Consider the following 16018-nt stretch of genomic DNA (forward strand, 5'->3'; position numbering starts at 1 on the left):
GGGCACATTTTGCATGGAGCACTGGGTGTTATGCACAAACAATGAATCATGGAACACTTTATCTAAAACTAATGATGTAATGTATGGGGATTAACATAAGAATAAAAAAAAAAAAAAGAATGATGCAGGATGCTGATTAGAAATACAGACTTCCAAGCCCTACCCCTAGATATTAATTCAATAGATCTGGGGGCAGGGCCCTGGGATCTACATTTTAATAAGCTGTATGGGTGATTCAATGCAGATCATACTTCAGTCTTCATGAAACAAGATGAGAAAGAGAAAAGTATTTCCTGACTCCCATATAGATGTTGCTAGAAGCTGTCCTGGCACGGATTGCTAGGCCCTAGTGTTCTCCTGATGAACAAAAAGAATTTCACAGTAAATCAGCATCAGGCAAGGCCACTCTGTGACCAAGATGGATAAGACAAAAACAAGCTCATTCTGTGATCATATCCGAACACAGACAAGACCAAGAACAATGTTCAAACCACAAAATACCAAGGAGCCCCTGCCCCCCCTACTCCCAGCTAATATGAGTGACTGATGCTACTTTACCAGTTATAGGTTTATCCTCGGTATATTCTGGCCTCCTTATAGATAAAATTTACTGAGATACACAGTCAGAGAATTACCCCTGCTTTGTCACAGTATCCAAGCCCGAGCAAAGCCCTGCTTCCTTAAACCCTCTCCAAAATCACCCAACACAATCATACATCCTGTAAGTCCCTTCTAATGTCTCCTTGCTGAGATGCCACCATAGGCCCCATAGTGTGCCTTCTCCTTTACTGCAACAGGTACTAAAACCAACTTGCCCTACTACAGGTATGTTCCTGATGGTCCTTGGCTGGAGGCTATTGACAAGGGCCACTAGCTAGACCAATGCTTTCCATTCTTCCTGTGTGCCCATGGTATGCTGACTACTTATGGCTACTTAGCCACTCAAGGACCTTCCTTACAACATTGCTGGGCATTTGTGCTCTCTGCTATGGAAATGTATGGGTATGTACTGTGTCAGTCATGACCCACACAGTATGTACAGTATGGTACACAAGAAGCGGGTCATTGAGGAGAGTTCAGTGAATTTGCAGGGCACTGTCAAAAAAGGAAGATGAAGTACCAGAGACTAGCAACAGCTGGAAGCTGTTACCACCCCTAAACCTGGAGGAGCAAGAGTAAGGAGAAACTCTCAGAGACCAAGACAGTTACAGAGGGGGCCACCCAACAGGAGCTATGGCCTTTGGAAGAGGAAGGCAGCCACTGCTGACCAATGGGCCAGCAGGGCAGGAGCTGGGGAGACAAACACCCTGACTTGGCTCTTCTCTCTCCCCTCAGTCTTCTGCCCACTGTCTCTGTAGATGCCAATGGGAGCCAAAGGCAAGAAGGTCCATGATACAGTCTATGTGGTCAGCCTCCAGAGACCAGAGCAGCATGACTGGAGGGGCAAATGGAGACCAGGCAGCAGACTTACAAGGAGTCCATTCTCTTTATTCGGTAAGCTCTTTATACCACCTGTGTTGCAGAAGTGTGATGTTATCAAATATTATATAAACCAATAAACACAAGCACAAAAAAACAGAGTTCTTAATCCTATGAAAACTAAATCAAATGCTTTGAAAAGATGGAATGACAACAACAAATGAAACAAACGATTGTGCCGATGATGTGCCAGGTCCTGTTCTAAGCACTTCATACATATTGTGTTCGTTCCCTATCGCTGCTATAACAAATGATTACAAATCAGTGGCCTAAAACAAATTTATTCTCTTACTGTTGGGTAACTCCAAAATGGTCTTAATGGACTAAAATCCACATGTCAGCAGGGCCGCATTCCTTCTGGAGGCCCTAGGGGAGAATCCGTTCCTTGTTTTGTCCAGCTTCTGGAGGATGCCCACAGTCTTTGGTTTACATCCCCCTTCCGGAAGTCATATCACTCCAACCTCTGCTTCAATCAGCCCATCTCCCTCTCTGATTCTGACTCTCCTGCTCTCTTCTTTCCTTGATAAGGATCCTCCTGAATGATTCCTTATGATCTCCCATCTCAAAATACTAACTTAATTACATCTGCAAAATCTTGTTAGGTAACATACTCCCAAGTTCAGGAATTAGGACATGGTTTGTCCTAATGGTTTGTCATATGGTTTGTATTTCCTACAAACAAGGACATTCTCCCATATAACTGCAATATAATCATCAAAATCAGAAAATTCACATGGGTACATTACCACCATCTAATCCTCAGACCCCATTCAAATTTTGACAGTTGTTCCAATAATGTCCTTTATAGTAGAAGAATCTAGTTATAAACCATATATTGCAATTAACTGCCATGTCTTTTCAGTCATCTTTAATCTGGAATAAGTCCACGACCTTTACTTGACTTTCATGACGTTCACAATTTTGAAGATTACAGGCCAGTTATTTTGTAGAATGTTCCTCATTATGCATTTATCCAATGTTTCCTCATTCCTTTATTCAGGAGTATCCAAGTGATGAGTGATGCATTTGATCCGATAATGCAGTTTTTATTTGTCCCACTACTGATGTCATTCACTTGAATCACTTGACTGAGGTGGAATCTGAAAGATTTTTACACTGTGAAGCTGCTCTTTTTTTCCTTTGTAGTTCATAAGTATTTTTGTAAGGAGGTATTTTGAAACTAGGTAAACACCCTGTCATTCATCCAACACTCAATCCATTCATTCTTTATCTCCATAAGGACTCATAGTTTTATTCATGGGTTATAATCTACTGATATAATTACTTTAATGCCACAATTCTGTCAGTAGCATCTACCTCAAAATGGCTTGATATACTTTAAGTACTTCCTTGCTTCTGAAGCACAAGATGTTTGGGCTCCTCTTGTACTTTCCCTGGCCCAACCCTGGAATCAGCCATTTCTCCAAGGAGTCCTAGAGTCCTTTCAGTGGAGCATGGGATTGGAAACCAAGATCTGGGCACTAGGTACTATGCTCATCACTTCTGGATTCCTATAGTGCACAGAGCTAGGGAATATATGTTACATGCATATTTCTATATCTAAAATATGGAAAACCACCAGCCACACTGATATCTCCAATTCCAAACCAACCCCCACAAGTTCCTTCTAGTTTTCTACCTTTCCATACTGGGTCAAAGGATGAAGCATTATTTTGCCTACATGTATTAACTCACTTAATCTTTACAACTATCATATGGTTTAGAAAATAACATTGCCAGCCTGATCATCCACAAACACTATACCGTGTATTTCAAACAGTTCAAGAAAAAAGGCCTATATACTCCACTTGCAACTTTTCTGTAAGTCTGTAATTGTTTCAAAATTTTTAAAAGTTTATGCTAAAAATATTCTCTGTTGGATCAACAGACTATGAGATACAATAGTGTTCATAGTATTCCCAGTAATCTGAATGTGATAAAAGCATTCATATATTTTCCAAACTGGGGGAGGAGAGGAGAGAAAGAGAGAAAGGAAGGGACAGGATTTTAATCTAAGAAGGGTGGGAGGTGGGAAATGTGACCCACATGGCCTTATCTTTAACAACCTAGGCTGGTGGGTCAGAGCTGCAATCTTCAGTGTGACACTTCATTCATCATTTATATATGGCCATTTGACAACCATCCAGACCTGAGGTCCACTCAAGAGCTGGAGGATCCTGATTAGCTAATCAGCCATCTTGGCTGGGACACAGCCCATCAATGTGACAGAACATATTAGCTTAAAACTAACCACTAGATGAATTTCTTAAGGCTTATCCAGCCCCCTCAGTGTGAGAAAAACAGAAACATGTGACGACTCACCGGGATCTATCTCTGGTCCGCATCTCTTTACAGGCAGACAAACCCAAACACAGAGTGGTTAAGGAATTTGACAAGGTCTCACAGCTATGGAGTGGCAGGACTCAAAAAACCCTCAGGTTCCCATCCACATCATCAACAGCCTGCCAAAATTGCCTTGTGTGCTCACTGACTTTGTCATATGTAGCAACAGACTTCACCAAGGGACAATGAAAGCCCTCTTGATTCTAGGGGATTAGGGCTGGGAGTTGTTTGGTTAGTTACTAAAGTCTGTCAAAAAGGGGAAGTCCTAAAAACTGTTATGTAAATACCTAAAACATTTTATTTGATAGTTTCTCTTTGCAACTTGTTCTCCTGATTAGAGTTCCACAGTGTTTTTCTTGTGTAAGTCAGAATCATCATCTCTGATCTCCACTTTGTGTTTCCTTAAAGAGGAGTTACAACATAAAGACATTTGTCAAATAATATGAGTGCAGAACCATTCTAGATGTTAATAATTTTTCCTCTTTTTTTAAAATTGTCTCATCCAGGGGCGCCTGGGTGACTCTGTCAGTTAAACGTCTGCCTTCAGCTCAGGTCATGATCCTGTGGTCCTGGGATCGAGCCCCACATCAGGCTCCCTGCTCAGTGGGGAGCCTGCTTCTCCCTCTCCCTCTGCTCCTCCTCCCTGCTCGTGCTCTTTCTCTCTCTCAGATAAATGAATAAAATCTTAAAAATAAAATAAAATTGCCTCATCCATATATAATTCAATAGCAATTTTATTAGATGTGTGACTTGGGCAAGTTCCTTAACCTCTTTGTGTCTCAGTTGCCCTTCCTGCAAAAGGAGACACTCCAGGCTCATCTTGCATTTTCTCAACCCCAACCCTGGAATTAGCCATTTCTCCAAGGAATCCTGTCTCCTTTCAATGAAGAATAGTATTAGAAACCACGATCTGAGCGCTAGGTGTACTCATCACTATTGGATTGCTGCTGTTCCCAGGTCCTCACAGGAGACAGCTAAGGAGTGAATATTATATACATACATATATATATATATTTCTATATCTCTTTGCATATATTGAAAACCATGAGTCACACTGATATCTCCAATTCCAAACCAAGACCACAAAGTTTGTTCTAGTTTTCTGTCTTTCCGTATTTGTAACTCCCTTCTCCAACCGTGAATAAGTTGGCTCTCATTATCCTTACTATATTTACTTATCTGATCAACACTCCTGTATGTAACCAATCCGTATTATTTTCACTACCTTCCTCGCCCCATGTGGACTCTGTCACCTCATGCTTAGTCACTTCTCTGCCACAGACAACTTCCACCCCTAAGTGGGCTCTGACACCCCCCACAGGGCCAATTCCCTGCATGGACACACTTGTTACCTTGCTCATGTTCTGATATCCTATGTCAAGCTACTCTTCTTCAGCCTTGGTCCCCTCAGGCTCTGCCACCAACTCTGGGCTACTGTGGCTTCCCTCCTTCTTTTGGAGTAGATGCCAACTTTGCTTTGTATCACCAATGAGTTTAGGATTGAACTGTTCAGAAATAAAAGGGGAAGAGGGAGGGGAAGAGCCCCTTCTTTGTTTTTAATCCCTTTTCTGACACAGTGGAGACTTGTCAGTAGGGTCAAGAAACAGAAGGCACTGTTGGCATTCAACAAGGCAGTTTGGAGCTTCACATCTTGACCTGTAGTATATAGGAGAGATCACTTCCAGATTTATTTATCCCCCAAACTGTGTTGTCACCAAAGGACACCGATAACTTCTTCACTGAGAGGTCTCTCAGCATTCAAATATTCAATTGCTATTATTGTCAAGATCACTTATTGGTAGCTCTTGTTTCCTTTTTCACTTCATTCCTTCATTAGCAGAGAGGCCTTACCTGCCCCATGTTATGGTGCTTAGCTCTTTATGCATTTCTGATACACTCTCGAAGGCCTGGTACACAGGGATATGATGCAATTATTAGTGTTGCCTCAGAAGCCAGATAGACTTGTGTTCAAATCACTCTAACAATAGTTTGAATTTTATAAGAATTAAAGATAAATATATAGATCTTTAAAATAAGGTGTGTGTATGGACACACACACACACACACACACACTCACTCACATCTGCCACATGGTAAAGCATTCTCTAATGCTTTTACTCCTACCAGGCTTACCTTCTTGACAAAGTCTCATATCTGTGCATGCGTTTGTCTGTCTCTTTGTTCACTGGTCTTCCTTTGAGACCTGAGACCATGACAAGAATTTCAGGCATGTAAAAACTGATCAATAACAACAGTTCTGAAAAACCAGAAGATTGAACTAATTTCTCAGTGAACTTGAAATAAATGCATCACCTGTTATTCTCAGAAGTTTTGGATCCATTGGTATTCCCAATGGTATCATTCCAGTGGCATTCTCATTAGAGCTAATATGCTATTTAAGAAGAGGGAAGGGAGAAGCCGCACTCTGTAAATCTGCTTCTTTCTGTGCTCAATTTGCCAAGAGTCCATCCTGCCACCTACTCATGTGAAAGTCCTTCCAGGTCCTGGCTTACATGACTCATTCTCCCTCAACCACTCATCGGGTTGTGAGGATGCCCTGTCCCCTCCATGTTTCAGAGGCCATTCTGAGGGAACAAGAACGGGGAAACCTGCAAAAATATACTCGTCCAGTCTGCCCCAGTGAGCTGGAAAAAAATCTCAATTTGTTGCCATGTAAAAATCTTCTGTGGTATCCTGCATGATGCTCTTGTCTTTGAACCCCTTCTGTGGAAACTGCTTTTTCTTCTGTTACTTTATTGTAATTTTATTGTGCAAAATCCTCCCTCTGATTTCACTGGAGTCTTGTGCAGAGTGAAGTACAGCCTCTCTGTCCTGTGATGAGATGGAAATCGTTATCCTTGCCCCCATGACACCAGAGGGAAATGGGAAACTGCACTTGTGTAATCATCATTGTACAGACCATATAAGAGAGGTACAGAATCACTTCCTTTTTAGAGGGTTTAATTAAAATCATTACTTAAAAATAAGCCTTGTGACAACATCATGATTGGGCTGTTTTCAAACTGTAGAACACCTATGAGAATTCCGGGTTCCGTGAGAAAAGTGTCTCTTCGTAGTTCATGCATGTATGTTTGCAGGACTCCAAGATGCAAAGAACTCTGTTAATCTTCTGATATTGGCTGCGCTGATTATTTTATGGTTGTCTAAAAATGAGAGGCATATCGAAATAATTTAATATTTTGTAATATTTTAGAGGGTCATTTTAAGACATCCGCTTTTACTCAGAAGGATTAAATAACCAAGTCTATGTTTTTTATTACTGATTTCTACGATTAAAGCAAGTACATATAAGCTGAGCTGATTGCAATATAAAGAATTATTCTCTTGGGTCCTACTTGTATTCATTCTCTTTCTACATTTTAAAAACCCATTCATCAATTACTCTGCAGTAGTACCAGGAGTTAGCATGCGCATATTATCTTCTCATATTCCATCACGGTCTTCCAAGATCACGCGTGTGCGTGTGGGGATGTACACACCCGCCCACACTCACAAACACATACACACACATGCAGGCACTTATAATGGCATCCAAACATATTTACCCATAATTACATTCTAGGCGCTTTATTGAACAGATAATTTTTGCATTCATTTGTGGAAGCTGAAAAGAATCCATGCTACTGTTTGGAGTCTTAAAGCAAACTGTAATCTTATAAACAGTGAGGTGAACCTCAGAGGCAGTAGTCTTTTGATATGCAGCATAAGTGAAATACTGCATAATATAAAATGATGGCGCTATTAATCCTACGGCACTGGTGGTGCCCAGCCCCCCCCCTTCGCTATTGATACCAACACCATTGTCTCTGGCTTTAAACTTCATCAGTATGCAAACGGAGTGTCACTATGATGGGTGGTAACTTGGTTGGATGCACTTTCTACATTTCTGGCAAATGAGTATAATTATTTTCAGAGCTGCGGGCAACTCATGCATGTTTTATCCTCCATCTGGACCAGCACGGTACACAATAGTGATAAAAGATGATTTTCCCCCTTGGATGTTCACAGGCCATCATCGACACAGTCCTGATGAAATGGCCATGTATCCCCTAGCAGCTCTATATCTGCCACAGCTTGACAACAAAATTATTTCCCCATAGTACTCAAACACTTCAAATATTCAAGCCCTCTGTGCATATATTTGTGTTTTGAAGCATTCAGCGTTAACATAATGTGGTAATTTATAAACTGACAAATTAACTATGCAGAAATCACAGAGAGACCTTATGAGGTCTGCAAAGCAGCAGAAAAGAAAGCAGAAGCTTTTTGCGCTCTGTAATAATAATAATCCTATCAACTGTCGCAGATTGCCCGGCCTCCCATTGTTAGAACTGCGCGCTCTCGAGCTTGCTTACTGTAGGTGATATCACCCGAGCCGCCTTGCCTCAAACCTCACCAACCAGGAGGCTCAGCTGGGGCTCGAGGTGCCCTCCTTCTCTGGGTCTGGGGCTCTTGGGGGAATGGGGCACCAATAAAAAAAAAAAAGGCAAGTTGCCTATATTGATCACTTGGAGCCAGAAATGGTTGTGTGGGATGGAATTTGGGGAGGGTGAGATTTGCCTTCAAGACGGGAAGGGAATTTAGGACCAGCAAAATCGATAACAGCAAAACTGAGATTATGCATGTGAGAGTACGATCGGCCTTCTTTGTTTCGTGCTTATAAAATCATTTTAATGATTAAAATCCATCATCTTGCTAGCCTGCTTAGCAAGCGCTGGCGATCCTCACAGACCTACTATTGATCCTCAGACAGACAGCTGAATGGAGGTAGCATTCATCAAAGGACGCAAAAGAGTGCATTTTCACTTTTATTGTATTAGCTTAATTCTCTTTCAGATGAATTAAAGACTAATTTTTGCTAGACCAAGGGGAGAGTCTATGGATCTTCTGCTGCCCCCATCTGTTTAACATGTAGATTCTTAGAAGGCAGAATTCATTTTTCAGAGGCAAGAAAGTATTTACAAATTCTTTGTAAAAACACAGAACATTCCTTCACGATATGCCAAATCAGCCTCTCCTCCTTCCTTCTCCACTACACCCAGCTCTGCACTCCACCTCCCCCAGTCAGTGTGCGCGCGCGCACAAACACACACACACACACACACACACACACACACACAGCGTCCTTTAAATGGTATGTACCATGCTACGAGGCCTACCAAACATCAGACACTCTTTATCAGCACTTGTGCCAGGGTCTCCATGGCAACAGTATAATAGATTTGCCCTTATTCAATCCCAGAGGCCACATTGAAGCGCAATGCAAAATTTGCTGGGGCCTGAATTCCTTTCAAGCCATGGCTCATGTGTCAGGAAACAAGTCAATGCACAGACAGCGCTGCACAGAAAGATGGAGAGGAACCTTTTCTCTCCACTGCTGTTTGCTCACAGTGACATTCAGAAGCTCAGGCCCTTCTAGATCTCATTTCTGTCTTGTTTTCTAGTTATTAATTCACTTCTTGGGGTGGAGAAGAGAGTGGGGGAGGGGAGCGCCAGGCTTTGCAATAATAAACCGCCAATGAAAGTGCACAGCAAGCTGCATAAAAACGAAGCGTGCGTCTCAGCCTCCAAGGTTATGTAGGATTCAATATGGCTGAAGCCCACCACGGCAGCGGACACAGTTCTGGGGTGGGAGGCACCCCGGGGCCGAGCGGGGCTGAGCAGCCCACACCACCTCCTTGACCCACACCGGAGTGGTATTTTGTGATAGCCAATCGACCCTCCCTGGGGAAGCAGAGGCAGAAGAATGGACAGATGCCCTTGTCCTAAAGCCAATCTCGCCAGTCAGGAAGAATTCCCGGGAGCTCACACCTGAAGTACACTGTGGCTAAAGCAAGCACAGCTTAAAAGTTAAACAATCATTTGTTTCAGGTTTATTTTAATCATTAGCTTTGGGACTTACAAGATGATTACTTTGTGGGTTAATTATTTTCTGTGCTTGGCTTTCCAAACCTAATTGCTCAACTTCATTATTGTACATAGCGATCCATAGCTGGTTCCTAAAATTACCTGTCCAAATATTTTCCCATTTGATTATCACGGAGAATTTGCTATTTTTCTCCCTGACTTGGAACTTTGCAGAAATTACTTGGTTGGCAGACACTTGTGTGATTTTGAACATTGAACTAGAGACATCATGGCCATGAGAAAAGACTCAATCGCTGACAGGATTCCAAAGAACGTTCTTAAGGGGCTTTGCCCAGATGAAGCCTGATTAACTTCAGGGCAGTGGTTCTCACACTTAAACGTGCATAAAAAGCACCTGGAGTTTTGTTAAAACAATTTCTTGAACCCTGTTGCCAGAGACTGTGACTCGGGAGTCTCGGGGGCAGGGCCCAGGAGTCAGCATTCCCAGCAAAGTCAGAGACGATGCCAGCGCTGCTGGTCCAAGGGCCGAGTGAGTCTCGGGAACCACAGCTTTCGGCCAATCTCCAGCAGGAAAAGCTCCTCAACCTCAGACTTAAAGTTTATTTTGACTGTTTACTGTAACTTCGACTTCAATACTCTTCTAGAAGGGCATTACTTGTCATCCTAGCAGAATTACCCCCTTCTCCAGACGATCAGACCCGCAGTTTCACCCAGCACCTGGGACACAGCAAGGACAGAAGCCACGGGGAAGAAAAAATTGTCAGGAGATCGGGATATATCCTCAGGCCTAACACTATGCCTGCCACACATCAGGGCTTGATCAGTATTTTTTTTTTTTTAAAGATTTTATTTATTTTTCAACAGAGAGAGAGAGACAGCGAGAGAGGGAACACAAGCAGGGGGAGTGGGAGAGGGAGAAGCAGGCTTTCCGCGGAGCAGGGAGCCCGATGCGGGGCTCGATCCAGGGACTCCAGGATCATGACCCGAGCCGAAAGCAGTCGCTTAACCAACTGAGCCACCCAGGCGCCCCGATCAGTATTTTTTTTTAAATGAATACATGAGTAAGTAAATATGATTGAATTGCAAGGCTTCCGTATTTCAGGAAAGAGATCTTAAGTCAAGGATCTGGTGCTCTGTGTTCTATTTAAATTGAAATCAAGTCAAATGTCATACACCTGTTTTTAAAAGTGGCGTTGAATTTTTGTGGGGGAGATTAAATCGTACTTTAAAATCTTCTAGGAAGCTGGAGCCATAGGATGAATCACTGTAGAAAGCAAAATCCTTTTATGATTAAAAACATTACTCTCTAACTTATCTAGTTTTATAAGTTTGGGTTTTCTTCAAGTGGGAAACACTGCATTTTCACTTCAAGACTCACCAGCTTTGCTTCTTACTGCACAAAAGGGTGTATTTCTGCCTGATGTTTCAAACTTGGAATCATCGTTTCATTTCCCCTTTCTTTTCATTTCCCGTTCCTGCTGATTTGACCCTAAACTCTTGAGTCATTTTAACAAATAATCAGTTTCAACAGCAACAAAATGTGGAGCCAATAATACATAGCACTGACTTAAGACGATTCTGCTCCCTTTGACCAGAGTTTGGTCACCGGCACTACGTGAGTTATGCACTAGAAAGGGACACCCGGGCAGGGGGAGGAGGGGAGGTCAACTCAATTACAGCACGTACTTCGTGAATTACCTCATCTACGGCGAATTCATGATAAGATAATGGCAGTGTTTTTCGCCATGCTTTACAGTATGTCTTCCGTTCTGAGCTTTTTCTTCCCGGAACAAGGCCAAGGGCACGGAAGTGAGCAGCAGCCTCTTAGGCAGGGAGCCTAGCCGGCCCCTTCCGCCCTTCCAAGCAAGTGAGGTGCAGTGGGGATAAGAAGAGCAGATTTCTCTCTCCCACCCTGCCCCTTGCTTCAGTCCTTGAATAGTATCATCCTTCATGGGCTGGTGACAAATAAAATTCTCTTAAAATAAATCCAAATATACAGGATTGTAGAATTGTTAAACTAGATCTTTGAGAGGGTGGATCTCGATGCCTCCTTTTGCCAGAGAAGGGAGATCCGAAGATCATGCAGGTAGTCAGTGGCAGAGATGGGGCGTGAGCCCAGTGCCTACACTCTGATAGAAGTCCTACGACACCTACCCCGTGCTGTTCCAGCCTGTTTGCCCTCCCTGGAAGGGAGCCCATCACACTGCTTGAGTAGATGTCCCCTCCCACACTCCCCACCTGCTGCAGGCTACCTAGAAGGGAGCATGATTGCAGAGTGCTATCAACAACTTCCAATTCAACAAATATTTATTGAGCACCTGCTGTGTGCCTGGTGCCACACTGCACTGTGACAACACTAGAATGAAAGGACACAGCATTTTATTACAAGGTGGTTACAACCAGGTAAGTCTATTTTTCATCACTTTACAATAGCTGTCTCCTCTGTAATGCTCTGCAAACTGGTCTATGCCCCAGTATGTCCGGAGCCACAGGTTAAACTGGTTGTTACGTCCTGATGTTTCCATTTTCCTTGATTATAGGTACACTTTTTCCTTGATTTTATGACAGAGATTTTTCTAATTCACGCTTTAAGCTTTGGAAATGTGGATGGATGCCTCTGTCGCTCAAAGTGTGCATTAAATTGGGGCTGTCCTCTTTCTTCCTTTTTTTTGAGATACGATTGAGCTTCATCTTCGAATGATATCTTAGAATTGAGGAAAGCAAGGAATTTAAGTTGGTATTTCTAATGTTAACTATTTTAGGCCACTGCACAATATGTCAGTTTTTAAAAGGTAAACAAATACTTCAACCAAGTCCCTCTTTTGTGGAGGGTGCTTTAGGCTCCCCCACCAGAGTCTCTGAATTTGGACTTTTAGCTCCTCTGTCACTAGGAGCACTTTGTTGGCGGGGGGGCACCGAGAAGCTCCAGTTGAGATGAGGCAGTGTTTTGAAGTGCCAAAGTGAGAACAGGACCAACATAATGCTGAGCGTTCCAATCAGACCCTGGACCTGAACATGAGGAGACAATTCCAGATGAACTCGCCTGTTTTCATTTTACAAACATTCCTCTCCCAAGGAAAGCCAGTCGTCATTTCCTGCTGTATTGTTGCGTTCTTCCACCTTGCCCCTCGCCTCAGTTCTTTGTGACCAACGCACACTCCAGACCCTGCCTCTTCTTGCTGTCCTGCTCGGCCACCTGTCCAGCCCTGCGTTTGGCGGTAGTGACCAACAGACCGTGCCTTTCTTGCCGAGTGGAGCCGCCGCTCTGTGGACCATTGTTTATGGGGCCACACTGCTGTCCACATCGCTGCCCCTATAGGACGGACACTCATCAACAGCTGTGAGAGGCTTCCCATCCTGGCCCATAGAAAAGGAAGGCCTAGAAAGGCTTCTTAGAGCATCAGTTCAGAGGTCCCGCAACCAGCCAAACAAGACGCGATTATTCAATGGCTCCAATTCCTTTTCCTCTGCTCCTCCCCCACCGTTACCCTTGAGAGAAAACTAATTTGCAGAAAAATAGCCCCTGCCAGCTAACTTCTCCTCCTAAATGTATGATGACCCCCGAACTCTTGTCTCTGTGGATACTTATTCTCATAGTAAATGCCGTCTTCTCCTTTAAAAATCTCCCTCCCCCATCTTAGGCAGGGAGATGCTTTTTTCTTCCTTTTATTCTTTGCTTCTCTTTTTAACATGTGTGCTGAAATTGGCACTTTCTCTTTTCAGTTCACTCCCTTCCTGGGATTAATGCAGGCAGCAATGAAGAAATGTGCACAATTTTTCCAGTCTCCGCACTAGGCGAACCCATGGGTGATGGATTAAATGTAACAGGCTCTACCTTACATATCACTATTTAAGCAAAGCGCCGTGTGGCTGGTGATACATGGTGTCATCCAGAGCGCCCTACACAAGCAGGGGAGCACGGCTGCCTCCACTGTTGTCTGAGTAAATAATGGGGCTAATGGCATTTGGTGCAAATGAGACGCCTATAGAACTCATAGTGCTTGTTGATCTCCTTCGTATTTTTCTTTGTCAAGAGGCTGCTTTGGCAGTGTGGCCTGCCTTCGCTATCCGGGGGAGGAGGGAAGGTCTCCGGGAGTTCAGGATTTTGTAACTAATATTGAACACCAGCGAGAATGGATGCCAAGGTCGGGTTAAGAATAAAGAAAATTGATATGGAGGTCAGGGTCACAATGTGAAAGGCCCTGGATGCTGCCAAAATATTTTCATTATGCTGTTTTTGTTATGGAAAAGACCAGGCCTGCTGAAGGAGGCGAAGAGATGGGAGGTGAGGCTGGAGAGAGAGAGTCTGTGAGACACGAGGGGAATCAGAACTCTAGGATTTATGGGCTGTGGGTCCCCAAGTTGCATCTACCTGGCACTTGCCTCCCTTGGAGAAGTGCGTGGATGGACAGACACTGATCATCATGTTTCCCCCCCGCAGTTCTGTACTCTCTCAGTCTCTCTCTCTCCTGTGGCAGAGACGCTGGAGACACATTCTTCCAGTTGTATTTGCAGGGGTAAGCTATTTCATGCATCACTCTGATTCCACTTTTCGCCCATGCCTACAACATACCTGCACCGCAGGGCTGTATATTTTAACAAAATCCTGTTATTATTGGAGCTCTGACCCGATTTTGTTTCTATATTCTGAAGTAGAAAAGACTCCAGTGGCATGAAATTAGCAACACATTCTGCTAGTGTGTTAATTGTGTGAGAATTTTTGGCAGGAGAATCTCTTAACACTACACGGAATTTATTTTTTATTTAAATTTGGTAGTGATTTCATATTGTGTTTAAAGAGAGGTACCATGGCTGAAAACACTTGGGATTTACTGTATGTTCAGAAAAAGAAAAAAAAAAATCTTCCTAATGCAGCGGTGCAGAAGGAATTATGTAATTTTTTCACTTAGCAGGGAAGCTGCTAGCGTTGATTTCTAATTCATTACAAGAAATTGGCATTCCCAGGCAGTGGTTTGGGACATCCTTGGACCCCAGTACAGTATCCAAATGCGGTTGTATCTGGCCAGTAGCAGATTACCTGCTCTGATAAAAGCAAAAACACATGAAAAAGAGAAAGTCAAAATCTCCCAGGACTGAGTGGCTGTTTTTCTCTAGTGGATACCCCTTCTGAATCCCCCAAAGACCAAAGGGGACATTGTATGACCAGGTTGTCCCCATGAACATGTGGATGGGGGAGCAATATCCAGAAAAGGGAAGGGTGTGCAGACAAGCCAACAGATGTGTCCCACTAAAGAGGATGGACTCCTGCTCTTATCTTAGTGGCAGAAGGCAGCTCTGAAAGAGGAAAAACGTAAAATAATGATGACTAAGTACTTACTGTCTACCAGCTATTGTATTGGCTGACATACGTCATCTCATGTCTGATTCTCTGCTCCTGGCTTCTTGCCCACCTCCTCTCCCCACACTTCCCTCCTTGCCCATCACCCACCACACCCTGTCATCTGAGAGGCTCTGAGCTGCCCTGGCTGGCAAGGAGCTCCTCCTTGGCCTTCATTCACTGTGTGGCTCAGTCTAGCAGTTCAAAGCAGGACAGACAAGGGCTCTTCTCCCTGGTACTATCACTTCTGTAACAAGTCCTTCTCCAGAATAACAAGCATGGCCTGAATTTGATTTGTGGTTTAGAGTAGAAAGACATAGAACATGATGCCAATTCCAGCTTCCTTGGGAAGATGATCTCCTCCATAGTTCTGGGTTTCTACATCAGTGAGAGATGGCTATACTTTGGGCCAGGATTAAACAAGGTGATGGATGTAAAGCTCTCAGCTCCAGGGCTGGTCCATGGCATCTTTAGGTCCCTTTGCTTCCTGATCCCCAGGCATGGCAGTCGTACCTACTGAACCCACATTAGAGGCCAGAAGCCACGCCAAGCTAGGCATGAGCAGAGATGTCCCCAGAGGTACCATGAAGTATGTATCACCCCTCATTTAATCCCCACATAACCTGGACAGGGTGGTATGACCATCCTCCTTGAAACCATACCTTGAAGAGCAAAGCCGGAATTTCACCTGGTTTGTCTGATTCCAAAGACTCTTAATTCAGTGGTTCTCACTGTTGGCAATCTGGAGAGCTTTTAAGACATTTGATCCAGGGGGGTGGAGCAAGATGGCGGAGGAGTAGGAGACCTGGATTTCGTCTCCTCTCAGGAATTCAGCTGGATAGGGATCAAACCATTCTGAACACCTACAAACTCAACAGGAGATCGAAGAAAGGAATAGCAACAACTCTCTGAACAGAAAAGCGACCACTTTCTGGAAGGTAGGACGTGCGGAGAAGTGAATCCGAGGCG

The 16018-nt window shown here is 43.6% G+C and overlaps 1 long non-coding RNA gene across 1 annotated transcript in view; it reads right to left on the bottom strand.

Moving 5' to 3' along the window:
• Positions 1-1467: 1467 nt before the first annotated feature.
• The window catches only part of LOC145722707 (uncharacterized), a 28081-nt gene continuing 13530 nt past the window's right edge, over positions 1468-16018 (bottom strand). Inside the window, exon 2 of the long non-coding RNA XR_014147168.1 lies at positions 1468-6986. This is a non-coding gene — a long non-coding RNA (uncharacterized LOC145722707). The remainder of the gene's footprint in view (positions 6987-16018) is intronic.

Source organism: Leptonychotes weddellii, chromosome 7 (genome assembly GCF_054177405.1).
Source record: "Leptonychotes weddellii isolate Sample4059 chromosome 7, ASM5417740v2, whole genome shotgun sequence".
NCBI lineage: Eukaryota > Metazoa > Chordata > Mammalia > Carnivora > Phocidae > Leptonychotes > Leptonychotes weddellii.